The sequence below is a fragment of the Rhinoderma darwinii genome, chromosome 1 (genome assembly GCF_050947455.1).
Source record: "Rhinoderma darwinii isolate aRhiDar2 chromosome 1, aRhiDar2.hap1, whole genome shotgun sequence".
Classification (NCBI taxonomy): Eukaryota; Metazoa; Chordata; class Amphibia; order Anura; family Rhinodermatidae; genus Rhinoderma; species Rhinoderma darwinii.
The window spans coordinates 382255188-382268508 of record NC_134687.1 but is presented as its reverse complement, the minus strand read 5'-3'; the positions used below and the strand labels follow the sequence as shown (position 1 = coordinate 382268508).

At 34.6% G+C, this 13321-nt stretch overlaps 9 non-coding genes across 9 annotated transcripts; all 9 read left to right on the top strand.

Annotated features, from left to right (window-relative positions):
- Positions 1-64: 64 nt before the first annotated feature.
- On the top strand, positions 65-137 carry TRNAT-CGU (transfer RNA threonine (anticodon CGU)). Its single transcript has one exon. It is a non-coding gene; the product is annotated as a tRNA-Thr (tRNA).
- A 1098-nt stretch (positions 138-1235) lies between these two features.
- On the top strand, positions 1236-1308 carry TRNAT-UGU (transfer RNA threonine (anticodon UGU)). Its single transcript has one exon. It is a non-coding gene; the product is annotated as a tRNA-Thr (tRNA).
- A 1097-nt stretch (positions 1309-2405) lies between these two features.
- On the top strand, positions 2406-2478 carry TRNAT-CGU (transfer RNA threonine (anticodon CGU)). Its single transcript has one exon. It is a non-coding gene; the product is annotated as a tRNA-Thr (tRNA).
- A 1106-nt stretch (positions 2479-3584) lies between these two features.
- On the top strand, positions 3585-3657 carry TRNAT-CGU (transfer RNA threonine (anticodon CGU)). Its single transcript has one exon. It is a non-coding gene; the product is annotated as a tRNA-Thr (tRNA).
- A 1098-nt stretch (positions 3658-4755) lies between these two features.
- On the top strand, positions 4756-4828 carry TRNAT-UGU (transfer RNA threonine (anticodon UGU)). Its single transcript has one exon. It is a non-coding gene; the product is annotated as a tRNA-Thr (tRNA).
- Positions 4829-5934: 1106 nt separating this feature from the next.
- On the top strand, positions 5935-6007 carry TRNAT-CGU (transfer RNA threonine (anticodon CGU)). The gene has a single exon. It is a non-coding gene; the product is annotated as a tRNA-Thr (tRNA).
- Positions 6008-7113: 1106 nt separating this feature from the next.
- Positions 7114-7186, top strand: TRNAT-CGU (transfer RNA threonine (anticodon CGU)). The gene has a single exon. It is a non-coding gene; the product is annotated as a tRNA-Thr (tRNA).
- A 2341-nt stretch (positions 7187-9527) lies between these two features.
- Positions 9528-9600, top strand: TRNAT-UGU (transfer RNA threonine (anticodon UGU)). Its single transcript has one exon. It is a non-coding gene; the product is annotated as a tRNA-Thr (tRNA).
- A 1702-nt stretch (positions 9601-11302) lies between these two features.
- Positions 11303-11375, top strand: TRNAT-CGU (transfer RNA threonine (anticodon CGU)). The gene has a single exon. It is a non-coding gene; the product is annotated as a tRNA-Thr (tRNA).
- The last annotated feature ends 1946 nt before the right edge of the window (positions 11376-13321 follow it).

Sequence of the window (13321 nt, the reverse complement as noted above, 5' to 3'; positions counted from 1 at the left end):
AATGGAAGGATACGACTTATGTGATTTCGAATAAAACCCACGTCGTTGCCATAGTCAATATGTCGGCTTCATACCTCAGTGGTTAGAGCACTGGTCTCGTAAACCAGGGGTCGTGAGTTCAATTCTCACTGGGGCCTTTATAGTCAGTGCCTAGAGTATTTCCTAAGGTAGTTACTTCAACACAGACAATTCCAACATGTCATTTCCTTTAAGATAATTTCTTGGACCAAACTGAGAATATTCAGACATCATTGCTTCATTCAATCCATTGCTTATGTCCAACATTACCTCTTTTATTTTTTTATAAACAGGAAATTATGCATGTTCGGTCTCGCATGGAAAATTTTGGAAAAAAATTGCCTCTGGCCGTGTCAATTTTGTTCATAAAGGAAGATTTTTGCACTGTTTCCGTATACTTCACTCATTCAGTCCCCAAAAATATCAATTCATTTAGATGTGATTTCCAAACTGTCTAAAAGTTTGATTTGTTTCTCTATGTTTCTGTAGCATGTTTCTAAAACCTTAATGTAAAACATAACATTTTTCATGACTGCATGATGGACAACTCTGTTTCTCTCCAATCTACTAAAAACCAATTTCATTTTTCTGTCAATCTACCGATTGACATGACTGTTTCTCTCCAATCCACTAAAAACCGATAAATAGCATCAATTCATTCAGTTGTGATTTCCAAACTGTCGAAAAGTTTGATTTGTTTCTATGTTTCTGAAGCATGTTTCTGATACCTTAATGTAAAACATAACATTTTTTAGGAATTCATCATGGGCAATTCTGTTCCTCATTCTGTACCCCAAACACATCAATTCATTCAGATGTGATTTCCAAACTGTCTAAAAGTTTGATTTGCTTCTGTTTCTGAAGCATGTTTCTGATACCTTATAGTAAAACATAACATTTTTCATGAATGCATGATGGCCGATTCTTTTTTTCTCCAATCCACTAAAAACCTATTTCATTTTTCTGTCAATCTACCGATAAATAAGCAGCCAGTTCTAGAATTACAGTTTTACTTTCAGGCTTCTCATTTGTAAGAGCAGCTCTTTCAATTTTGTGCAAATCAACCAATAAATTCGCAGCTAGTTCTGGAGTTATGGTTTTAAACTGTTATTTGGTCATGCCTCCCTCTCCTTTGTAAGACCAACTATAGGCTAATGGAAGGATACGACTTATGTGATTTCGAATAAAACCCACGTCGTTGCCATAGTCAATATGTCGGCTTCATAGCTCAGTGGTTAGAGCACTGGTCTTGTAAACCAGGGGTTGTGAGTTCAATTCTCACTGGGGCCTTTATAGTCAGTATTTCCTAAGGTAGTTACTTCATCACAGACAATTCCAACATGTCATTTCCTTTAAGATAATTGCTTGGACCAAACTGAGAATATTCAGACATCATTGCTTCATTCAATCCATTGCTTATGTCCAACATTACCTCTTTTATTTTTTTATAAACAGGAAATTACGCATGTTCGGTCTCGCATGGAAAATTTTGGAAAAAAATTGCCTCTGGCCGTGTCAATTTTGTTCATAAAGGAAGATTTTTGCACTGTTTCCATATACTTCACTCATTCAGTCCCCAAAAATATCAATTAATTTAGATGTGATTTCCAAACTGTCTAAAAGTTTGATTTGTTTCTCTATGTTTCTGTAGCATGTTTCTAAAACCTTAATGTAAAACATAACATTTTTCATGACTGCATGATGGACAACTCTGTTTCTCTCCAATCTACTAAAAACCAATTTCATTTTTCTGTCAATCTACCGATTGACATTACTGTTTCTCTCCAATCCACTAAAAACCGATAAATAGCATCAATTCATTCAGTTGTGATTTCCAAACTGTCTAAAAGTTTGATTTGTTTCTATGTTTCTGAAGCATGTTTCTGATACCTTAATGTAAAACATAACATTTTTTAGGAATTCATCATGGGCAATTCTGTTCCTCATTCTGTACCCCAAACACATCAATTCATTCAGATGTGATTTCCAAACTGTCTAAAAGTTTGATTTGCTTCTGTTTCTGAAGCATGTTTCTGATACCTTATAGTAAAACATAACATTTTTCATGAATGCATGATGGCCGATTCTTTTTTTCTCCAATCCACTAAAAACCTATTTCATTTTTCTGTCAATCTACCGATAAATAAGCAGCCAGTTCTAGAATTACAGTTTTACACTTTTATTTTCAGGCTTCTCATTTGTAAGAGCAGCTCGTTCAATTTTGTGCAAATCAACCAATAAATTCCCAGCTAGCTCTGGAGTTATGGTTTTAAACTGTTATTTGGTCATGCCTCCTTCTCCTTTGTAAGACCAACTATAGGCTAATGGAAGGATATGACTTATGTGATTTCGAATAAAACCCACGTCGTTGCCGTAGTCAATATGTCGGCTTCATAGCTCAGTGGTTAGAGCACTGGTCTCGTAAACCAGGGGTTGTGAGTTCAACTCTCACTGGGGCCTTTATAGTCAGTGCCTAGAGTATTTCCTAAGGTAGTTACTTCATCACAGACAATTCCAACATGTCATTTCCTTTAAGATAATTGCTTGGACCAAACTGAGAATATTCAGACATCATTGCTTCATTCAATCCATTGCTTATGTCCAACATTACCTCTTTTATTTTTTTATAAACAGGAAATTATGCATGTTCGGTCTCGCATGGAAAATTTTGGAAAAAAATTGCCTCTGGCCGTGTCAATTTTGTTCATAAAGGAAGATTTTTGCACTGTTTCCGTATACTTCACTCATTCAGTCCCCAAAAATATCAATTAATTTAGATGTGATTTCCAAACTGTTTAAAAGTTTGATTTGTTTCTCTATGTTTCTGTAGCATGTTTCTAAAACCTTAATGTAAAACATAACATTTTTCATGACTGCATGATGGACAACTCTGTTTCTCTCCAATCTACTAAAAACCAATTTCATTTTTCTGTCAATCTACCGATTGACATGACTGTTTCTCTCCAATCCACTAAAAACCGATAAATAGCATCAATTCATTCAGTTGTGATTTCCAAACTGTCTAAAAGTTTGATTTGTTTCTATTTTTCTGAAGCATGTTTCTGATACCTTAATGTAAAACATAACATTTTTTAGGAATTCATCATGGGCAATTCTGTTCCTCATTCTGTACCCCAAACACATCAATTCATTCAGATGTGATTTCCAAACTGTCTAAAAGTTTGATTTGCTTCTGTTTCTGAAGCATGTTTCTGATACCTTATAGTAAAACATAACATTTTTCATGAATGCATGATGGCCGATTCTTTTTTTCTCCAATCCACTAAAAACCTATTTCATTTTTCTGTCAATCTACCGATAAATAAGCAGCCAGTTCTAGAATTACAGTTTTACACTTTTATTTTCAGGCTTCTCATTTGTAAGAGCAGCTCGTTCAATTTTGTGCAAATCAACCAATAAATTCCCAGCTAGTTCTGGAGTTATGGTTTTAAACTGTTATTTGGTCATGCCTCCCTCTCCTTTGTAAGACCAACTATAGGCTAATGGAAGGATACGACTTATGTGATTTCGAATAAAACCCACGTCGTTGCCATAGTCAATATGTCGGCTTCATACCTCAGTGGTTAGAGCACTGGTCTCGTAAACCAGGGGTCGTGAGTTCAATTCTCACTGGGGCCTTTATAGTCAGTGCCTAGAGTATTTCCTAAGGTAGTTACTTCAACACAGACAATTCCAACATGTCATTTCCTTTAAGATAATTGCTTGGACCAAACTGAGAATATTCAGACATCATTGCTTCATTCAATCCATTGCTTATGTCCAACATTACCTCTTTTATTTTTTTATAAACAGGAAATTATGCATGTTCGGTCTCGCATGGAAAATTTTGGAAAAAAATTGCCTCTGGCCGTGTCAATTTTGTTCATAAAGGAAGATTTTTGCACTGTTTCCGTATACTTCACTCATTCAGTCCCCAAAAATATCAATTCATTTAGATGTGATTTCCAAACTGTCTAAAAGTTTGATTTGTTTCTCTATGTTTCTGTAGCATGTTTCTAAAACCTTAATGTAAAACATAACATTTTTCATGACTGCATGATGGACAACTCTGTTTCTCTCCAATCTACTAAAAACCAATTTCATTTTTCTGTCAATCTACCGATTGACATGACTGTTTCTCTCCAATCCACTAAAAACCGATAAATAGCATCAATTCATTCAGTTGTGATTTCCAAACTGTCGAAAAGTTTGATTTGTTTCTATGTTTCTGAAGCATGTTTCTGATACCTTAATGTAAAACATAACATTTTTTAGGAATTCATCATGGGCAATTCTGTTCCTCATTCTGTACCCCAAACACATCAATTCATTCAGATGTGATTTCCAAACTGTCTAAAAGTTTGATTTGCTTCTGTTTCTGAAGCATGTTTCTGATACCTTATAGTAAAACATAAAATTTTTCATGAATGCATGATGGCCGATTCTTTTTTTCTCCAATCCACTAAAAACCTATTTCATTTTTCTGTCAATCTACCGATAAATAAGCAGCCAGTTCTAGAATTACAGTTTTACTTTCAGGCTTCTCATTTGTAAGAGCAGCTCTTTCAATTTTGTGCAAATCAACCAATAAATTCGCAGCTAGTTCTGGAGTTATGGTTTTAAACTGTTATTTGGTCATGCCTCCCTCTCCTTTGTAAGACCAACTATAGGCTAATGGAAGGATACGACTTATGTGATTTCGAATAAAACCCACGTCGTTGCCATAGTCAATATGTCGGCTTCATAGCTCAGTGGTTAGAGCACTGGTCTTGTAAACCAGGGGTCGTGAGTTCAATTCTCACTGGGGCCTTTATAGTCAGTGCCTAGAGTATTTCCTAAGGTAGTTACTTCATCACAGACAATTCCAACATGTCATTTCCTTTAAGATAATTGCTTGGACCAAACTGAGAATATTCAGACATCATTGCTTCATTCAATCCATTGCTTATGTCCAACATTACCACTTTTATTTTTTTATAAACAGGAAATTACGCATGTTCGGTCTCGCATGGAAAATTTTGGAAAAAAATTGCCTCTGGCCGTGTCAATTTTGTTCATAAAGGAAGATTTTTGCACTGTTTCCATATACTTCACTCATTCAGTCCCCAAAAATATCAATTAATTTAGATGTGATTTCCAAACTGTCTAAAAGTTTGATTTGTTTCTCTATGTTTCTGTAGCATGTTTCTAAAACCTTAATGTAAAACATAACATTTTTCATGACTGCATGATGGACAACTCTGTTTCTCTCCAATCTACTAAAAACCAATTTCATTTTTCTGTCAATCTACCGATTGACATTACTGTTTCTCTCCAATCCACTAAAAACCGATAAATAGCATCAATTCATTCAGTTGTGATTTCCAAACTGTCTAAAAGTTTGATTTGTTTCTATGTTTCTGAAGCATGTTTCTGATACCTTAATGTAAAACATAACATTTTTTAGGAATTCATCATGGGCAATTCTGTTCCTCATTCTGTACCCCAAACACATCAATTCATTCAGATGTGATTTCCAAACTGTCTAAAAGTTTGATTTGCTTCTGTTTCTGAAGCATGTTTCTGATACCTTATAGTAAAACATAACATTTTTCATGAATGCATGATGGCCGATTCTTTTTTTCTCCAATCCACTAAAAACCTATTTCATTTTTCTGTCAATCTACCGATAAATAAGCAGCCAGTTCTAGAATTACAGTTTTACACTTTTATTTTCAGGCTTCTCATTTGTAAGAGCAGCTCGTTCAATTTTGTGCAAATCAACCAATAAATTCCCAGCTAGTTCTGGAGTTATGGTTTTAAACTGTTATTTGGTCATGCCTCCCTCTCCTTTGTAAGACCAACTATAGGCTAATGGAAGGATACGACTTATGTGATTTCGAATAAAACCCACGTCGTTGCCATAGTCAATATGTCGGCTTCATACCTCAGTGGTTAGAGCACTGGTCTCGTAAACCAGGGGTCGTGAGTTCAATTCTCACTGGGGCCTTTATAGTCAGTGCCTAGAGTATTTCCTAAGGTAGTTACTTCAACACAGACAATTCCAACATGTCATTTCCTTTAAGATAATTGCTTGGACCAAACTGAGAATATTCAGACATCATTGCTTCATTCAATCCATTGCTTATGTCCAACATTACCTCTTTTATTTTTTTATAAACAGGAAATTATGCATGTTCGGTCTCGCATGGAAAATTTTGGAAAAAAATTGCCTCTGGCCGTGTCAATTTTGTTCATAAAGGAAGATTTTTGCACTGTTTCCGTATACTTCACTCATTCAGTCCCCAAAAATATCAATTCATTTAGATGTGATTTCCAAACTGTCTAAAAGTTTGATTTGTTTCTCTATGTTTCTGTAGCATGTTTCTAAAACCTTAATGTAAAACATAACATTTTTCATGACTGCATGATGGACAACTCTGTTTCTCTCCAATCTACTAAAAACCAATTTCATTTTTCTGTCAATCTACCGATTGACATGACTGTTTCTCTCCAATCCACTAAAAACCGATAAATAGCATCAATTCATTCAGTTGTGATTTCCAAACTGTCTAAAAGTTTGATTTGTTTCTATGTTTCTGAAGCATGTTTCTGATACCTTAATGTAAAACATAACATTTTTTAGGAATTCATCATGGGCAATTCTGTTCCTCATTCTGTACCCCAAACACATCAATTCATTCAGATGTGATTTCCAAACTGTCTAAAAGTTTGATTTGCTTCTGTTTCTGAAGCATGTTTCTGATACCTTATAGTAAAACATAACATTTTTCATGAATGCATGATGGCCGATTCTTTTTTTCTCCAATCCACTAAAAACCTATTTCATTTTTCTGTCAATCTACCGATAAATAAGCAGCCAGTTCTAGAATTACAGTTTTACACTTTTATTTTCAGGCTTCTCATTTGTAAGAGCAGCTCGTTCAATTTTGTGCAAATCAACCAATAAATTCCCAGCTAGTTCTGGAGTTATGGTTTTAAACTGTTATTTGGTCATGCCTCCCTCTCCTTTGTAAGACCAACTATAGGCTAATGGAAGGATACGACTTATGTGATTTCGAATAAAACCCACGTCGTTGCCATAGTCAATATGTCGGCTTCATACCTCAGTGGTTAGAGCACTGGTCTCGTAAACCAGGGGTCGTGAGTTCAATTCTCACTGGGGCCTTTATAGTCAGTGCCTAGAGTATTTCCTAAGGTAGTTACTTCAACACAGACAATTCCAACATGTAATTTCCTTTAAGATAATTGCTTGGACCAAACTGAGAATATTCAGACATCATTGCTTCATTCAATCCATTGCTTATGTCCAACATTACCTCTTTTATTTTTTTATAAACAGGAAATTATGCATGTTCGGTCTCGCATGGAAAATTTTGGAAAAAAATTGCCTCTGGCCGTGTCAATTTTGTTCATAAAGGAAGATTTTTGCACTGTTTCCGTATACTTCACTCATTCAGTCCCCAAAAATATCAATTAATTTAGATGTGATTTCCAAACTGTCTAAAAGTTTGATTTGTTTCTCTATGTTTCTGTAGCATGTTTCTAAAACCTTAATGTAAAACATAACATTTTTCATGACTGCATGATGGACAACTCTGTTTCTCTCCAATCTACTAAAAACCAATTTCATTTTTCTGTCAATCTACCGATTGACATGACTGTTTCTCTCCAATCCACTAAAAACCGATAAATAGCATCAATTCATTCAGTTGTGATTTCCAAACTGTCTAAAAGTTTGATTTGTTTCTATGTTTCTGAAGCATGTTTCTGATACCTTAATGTAAAACATAACATTTTTTAGGAATTCATCATGGGCAATTCTGTTCCTCATTCTGTACCCCAAACACATCAATTCATTCAGATGTGATTTCCAAACTGTCTAAAAGTTTGATTTGCTTCTGTTTCTGAAGCATGTTTCTGATACCTTATAGTAAAACATAACATTTTTCATGAATGCATGATGGCCGATTCTTTTTTTCTCCAATCCACTAAAAACCTATTTCATTTTTCTGTCAATCTACCGATAAATAAGCAGCCAGTTCTAGAATTACAGTTTTACACTTTTATTTTCAGGCTTCTCATTTGTAAGAGCAGCTCGTTCAATTTTGTGCAAATCAACCAATAAATTCCCAGCTAGTTCTGGAGTTATGGTTTTAAACTGTTATTTGGTCATGCCTCCCTCTCCTTTGTAAGACCAACTATGCATGATGGACAACTCTGTTTCTCTCCAATCTACTAAAAACCAATTTCATTTTTCTGTCAATCTACCGATTGACATTACTGTTTCTCTCCAATCCACTAAAAACGATAAATAGCATCAATTCATTCAGTTGTGATTTCCAAACTGTCTAAAAGTTTGATTTGTTTCTATGTTTCTGAAGCATGTTTCTGATACCTTAATGTAAAACATAACATTTTTTAGGAATTCATCATGGGCAATTCTGTTCCTCATTCTGTACCCCAAACACATCAATTCATTCAGATGTGATTTCCAAACTGTCTAAAAGTTTGATTTGCTTCTGTTTCTGAAGCATGTTTCTGATACCTTATAGTAAAACATAACATTTTTCATGAATGCATGATGGCCGATTCTTTTTTTCTCCAATCCACTAAAAACCTATTTCATTTTTCTGTCAATCTACCGATAAATAAGCAGCCAGTTCTAGAATTACAGTTTTACACTTTTATTTTCAGGCTTCTCATTTGTAAGAGCAGCTCGTTCAATTTTGTGCAAATCAACCAATAAATTCCCAGCTAGTTCTGGAGTTATGGTTTTAAACTGTTATTTGGTCATGCCTCCCTCTCCTTTGTAAGACCAACTATGCATGATGGACAACTCTGTTTCTCTCCAATCTACTAAAAACCAATTTCATTTTTCTGTCAATCTACCGATTGACATGACTGTTTCTCTCCAATCCACTAAAAATCGATAAATAGCATCAATTCATTCAGTTGTGATTTCCAAACTGTCGAAAAGTTTGATTTGTTTCTATGTTTCTGAAGCATGTTTCTGATACCTTAATGTAAAACATAACATTTTTTAGGAATTCATCATGGGCAATTCTGTTCCTCATTCTGTACCCCAAACACATCAATTCATTCAGATGTGATTTCCAAACTGTCTAAAAGTTTGATTTGCTTCTGTTTCTGAAGCATGTTTCTGATACCTTATAGTAAAACATAAAATTTTTCATGAATGCATGATGGCCGATTCTTTTTTTCTCCAATCCACTAAAAACCTATTTCATTTTTCTGTCAATCTACCGATAAATAAGCAGCCAGTTCTAGAATTACAGTTTTACTTTCAGGCTTCTCATTTGTAAGAGCAGCTCTTTCAATTTTGTGCAAATCAACCAATAAATTCGCAGCTAGTTCTGGAGTTATGGTTTTAAACTGTTATTTGGTCATGCCTCCCTCTCCTTTGTAAGACCAACTATAGGCTAATGGAAGGATACGACTTATGTGATTTCGAATAAAACCCACGTCGTTGCCATAATCAATATGTCGGCTTCATAGCTCAGTGGTTAGAGCACTGGTCTTGTAAACCAGGGGTCGTGAGTTCAATTCTCACTGGGGCCTTTATAGTCAGTGCCTAGAGTATTTCCTAAGGTAGTTACTTCATCACAGACAATTCCAACGTGTCACTTCCTTTAAGATAATTGCTTGGACCAAACTGAGAATATTCAGACATCATTGCTTCATTCAATCCATTGCTTATGTCCAACATTACCTCTTTTATTTTTTTATAAACAGGAAATTATGCATGTTCGGTCTCGCATGGAAAATTTTGGAAAAAAATTGCCTCTGGCCGTGTCAATTTTGTTCATAAAGGAAGATTTTTGCACTGTTTCCGTATACTTCACTCATTCAGTCCCCAAAAATATCAATTAATTTAGATGTGATTTCCAAACTGTCTAAAAGTTTGATTTGTTTCTCTATGTTTCTGTAGCATGTTTCTAAAACCTTAATGTAAAACATAACATTTTTCATGACTGCATGATGGACAACTCTGTTTCTCTCCAATCTACTAAAAACCAATTTCATTTTTCTGTCAATCTACCGATTGACATGACTGTTTCTCTCCAATCCACTAAAAACCGATAAATAGCATCAATTCATTCAGTTGTGATTTCCAAACTGTCTAAAAGTTTGATTTGTTTCTATGTTTCTGAAGCATGTTTCTGATACCTTAATGTAAAACATAACATTTTTTAGGAATTCATCATGGGCAATTCTGTTCCTCATTCTGTACCCCAAACACATCAATTCATTCAGATGTGATTTCCAAACTGTCTAAAAGTTTGATTTGCTTCTGTTTCTGATACCTTATAGTAAAACATAACATTTTTCATGAATGCATGATGGCCGATTCTTTTTTTCTCCAATCCACTAAAAACCTATTTCATTTTTCTGTCAATCTACCGATAAATAAGCAGCCAGTTCTAGAATTACAGTTTTACACTTTTATTTTCAGGCTTCTCATTTGTAAGAGCAGCTCGTTCAATTTTGTGCAAATCAACCAATAAATTCCCAGCTAGTTCTGGAGTTATGGTTTTAAACTGTTATTTGGTCATGCCTCCCTCTCCTTTGTAAGACCAACTATGCATGATGGACAACTCTGTTTCTCTCCAATCTACTAAAAACCAATTTCATTTTTCTGTCAATCTACCGATTGACATGACTGTTTCTCTCCAATCCACTAAAAACCGATAAATAGCATCAATTCATTCAGTTGTGATTTCCAAACTGTCTAAAAGTTTGATTTGTTTCTATGTTTCTGAAGCATGTTTCTGATACCTTAATGTAAAACATAACATTTTTTAGGAATTCATCATGGGCAATTCTGTTCCTCATTCTGTACCCCAAACACATCAATTCATTCAGATGTGATTTCCAAACTGTCTAAAAGTTTGATTTGCTTCTGTTTCTGATACCTTATAGTAAAACATAACATTTTTCATGAATGCATGATGGCCGATTCTTTTTTTCTCCAATCCACTAAAAACCTATTTCATTTTTCTGTCAATCTACCGATAAATAAGCAGCCAGTTCTAGAATTACAGTTTTACACTTTTATTTTCAGGCTTCTCATTTGTAAGAGCAGCTCGTTCAATTTTGTGCAAATCAACCAATAAATTCCCAGCTAGTTCTGGAGTTATGGTTTTAAACTGTTATTTGGTCATGCCTCCCTCTCCTTTGTAAGACCAACTATAGGCTAATGGAAGGATACGACTTATGTGATTTCGAATAAAACCCACGTCGTTGCCATAGTCAATATGTCGGCTTCATACCTCAGTGGTTAGAGCACTGGTCTCGTAAACCAGGGGTCGTGAGTTCAATTCTCACTGGGGCCTTTATAGTCAGTGCCTAGAGTATTTCCTAAGGTAGTTACTTCAACACAGACAATTCCAACATGTAATTTCCTTTAAGATAATTGCTTGGACCAAACTGAGAATATTCAGACATCATTGCTTCATTCAATCCATTGCTTATGTCCAACATTACCTCTTTTATTTTTTTATAAACAGGAAATTATGCATGTTCGGTCTCGCATGGAAAATTTTGGAAAAAAATTGCCTCTGGCCGTGTCAATTTTGTTCATAAAGGAAGATTTTTGCACTGTTTCCGTATACTTCACTCATTCAGTCCCCAAAAATATCAATTCATTTAGATGTGATTTCCAAACTGTCTAAAAGTTTGATTTGTTTCTCTATGTTTCTGTAGCATGTTTCTAAAACCTTAATGTAAAACATAACATTTTTCATGACTGCATGATGGACAACTCTGTTTCTCTCCAATCTACTAAAAACCAATTTCATTTTTCTGTCAATCTACCGATTGACATGACTGTTTCTCTCCAATCCACTAAAAACCGATAAATAGCATCAATTCATTCAGTTGTGATTTCCAAACTGTCTAAAAGTTTGATTTGTTTCTATGTTTCTGAAGCATGTTTCTGATACCTTAATGTAAAACATAACATTTTTTAGGAATTCATCATGGGCAATTCTGTTCCTCATTCTGTACCCCAAACACATCAATTCATTCAGATGTGATTTCCAAACTGTCTAAAAGTTTGATTTGCTTCTGTTTCTGAAGCATGTTTCTGATACCTTATAGTAAAACATAACATTTTTCATGAATGCATGATGGCCGATTCTTTTTTTCTCCAATCCACTAAAAACCTATTTCATTTTTCTGTCAATCTACCGATAAATAAGCAGCCAGTTCTAGAATTACAGTTTTACACTTTTATTTTCAGGCTTCTCATTTGTAAGAGCAGCTCGTTCAATTTTGTGCAAATCAACCAATAAATTCCCAGCTAGTTCTGGAGTTATGGTTTTAAACTGTTATTTGGTCATGCCTCCCTCTCCTTTGTAAGACCAACTATGCATGATGGACAACTCTGTTTCTCTCCAATCTACTAAAAACCAATTTCATTTTTCTGTCAATCTACCGATTGACATTACTGTTTCTCTCCAATCCACTAAAAACGATAAATAGCATCAATTCATTCAGTTGTGATTTCCAAACTGTCTAAAAGTTTGATTTGTTTCTATGTTTCTGAAGCATGTTTCTGATACCTTAATGTAAAACATAACATTTTTTAGGAATTCATCATGGGCAATTCTGTTCCTCATTCTGTACCCCAAACACATCAATTCATTCAGATGTGATTTCCAAACTGTCTAAAAGTTTGATTTGCTTCTGTTTCTGAAGCATGTTTCTGATACCTTATAGTAAAACATAACATTTTTCATGAATGCATGATGGCCGATTCTTTTTTTCTCCAATCCACTAAAAACCTATTTCATTTTTCTGTCAATCTACCGATAAATAAGCAGCCAGTTCTAGAATTACAGTTTTACACTTTTATTTTCAGGCTTCTCATTTGTAAGAGCAGCTCGTTCAATTTTGTGCAAATCAACCAATAAATTCCCAGCTAGTTCTGGAGTTATGGTTTTAAACTGTTATTTGGTCATGCCTCCCTCTCCTTTGTAAGACCAACTATGCATGATGGACAACTCTGTTTCTCTCCAATCTACTAAAAACCAATTTCATTTTTCTGTCAATCTACCGATTGACATGACTGTTTCTCTCCAATCCACTAAAAATCGATAAATAGCATCAATTCATTCAGTTGTGATTTCCAAACTGTCGAAAAGTTTGATTTGTTTCTATGTTTCTGAAGCATGTTTCTGATACCTTAATGTAAAACATAACATTTTTTAGGAATTCATCATGGGCAATTCTGTTCCTCATTCTGTACCCCAAACACATCAATTCATTCAGATGTGAT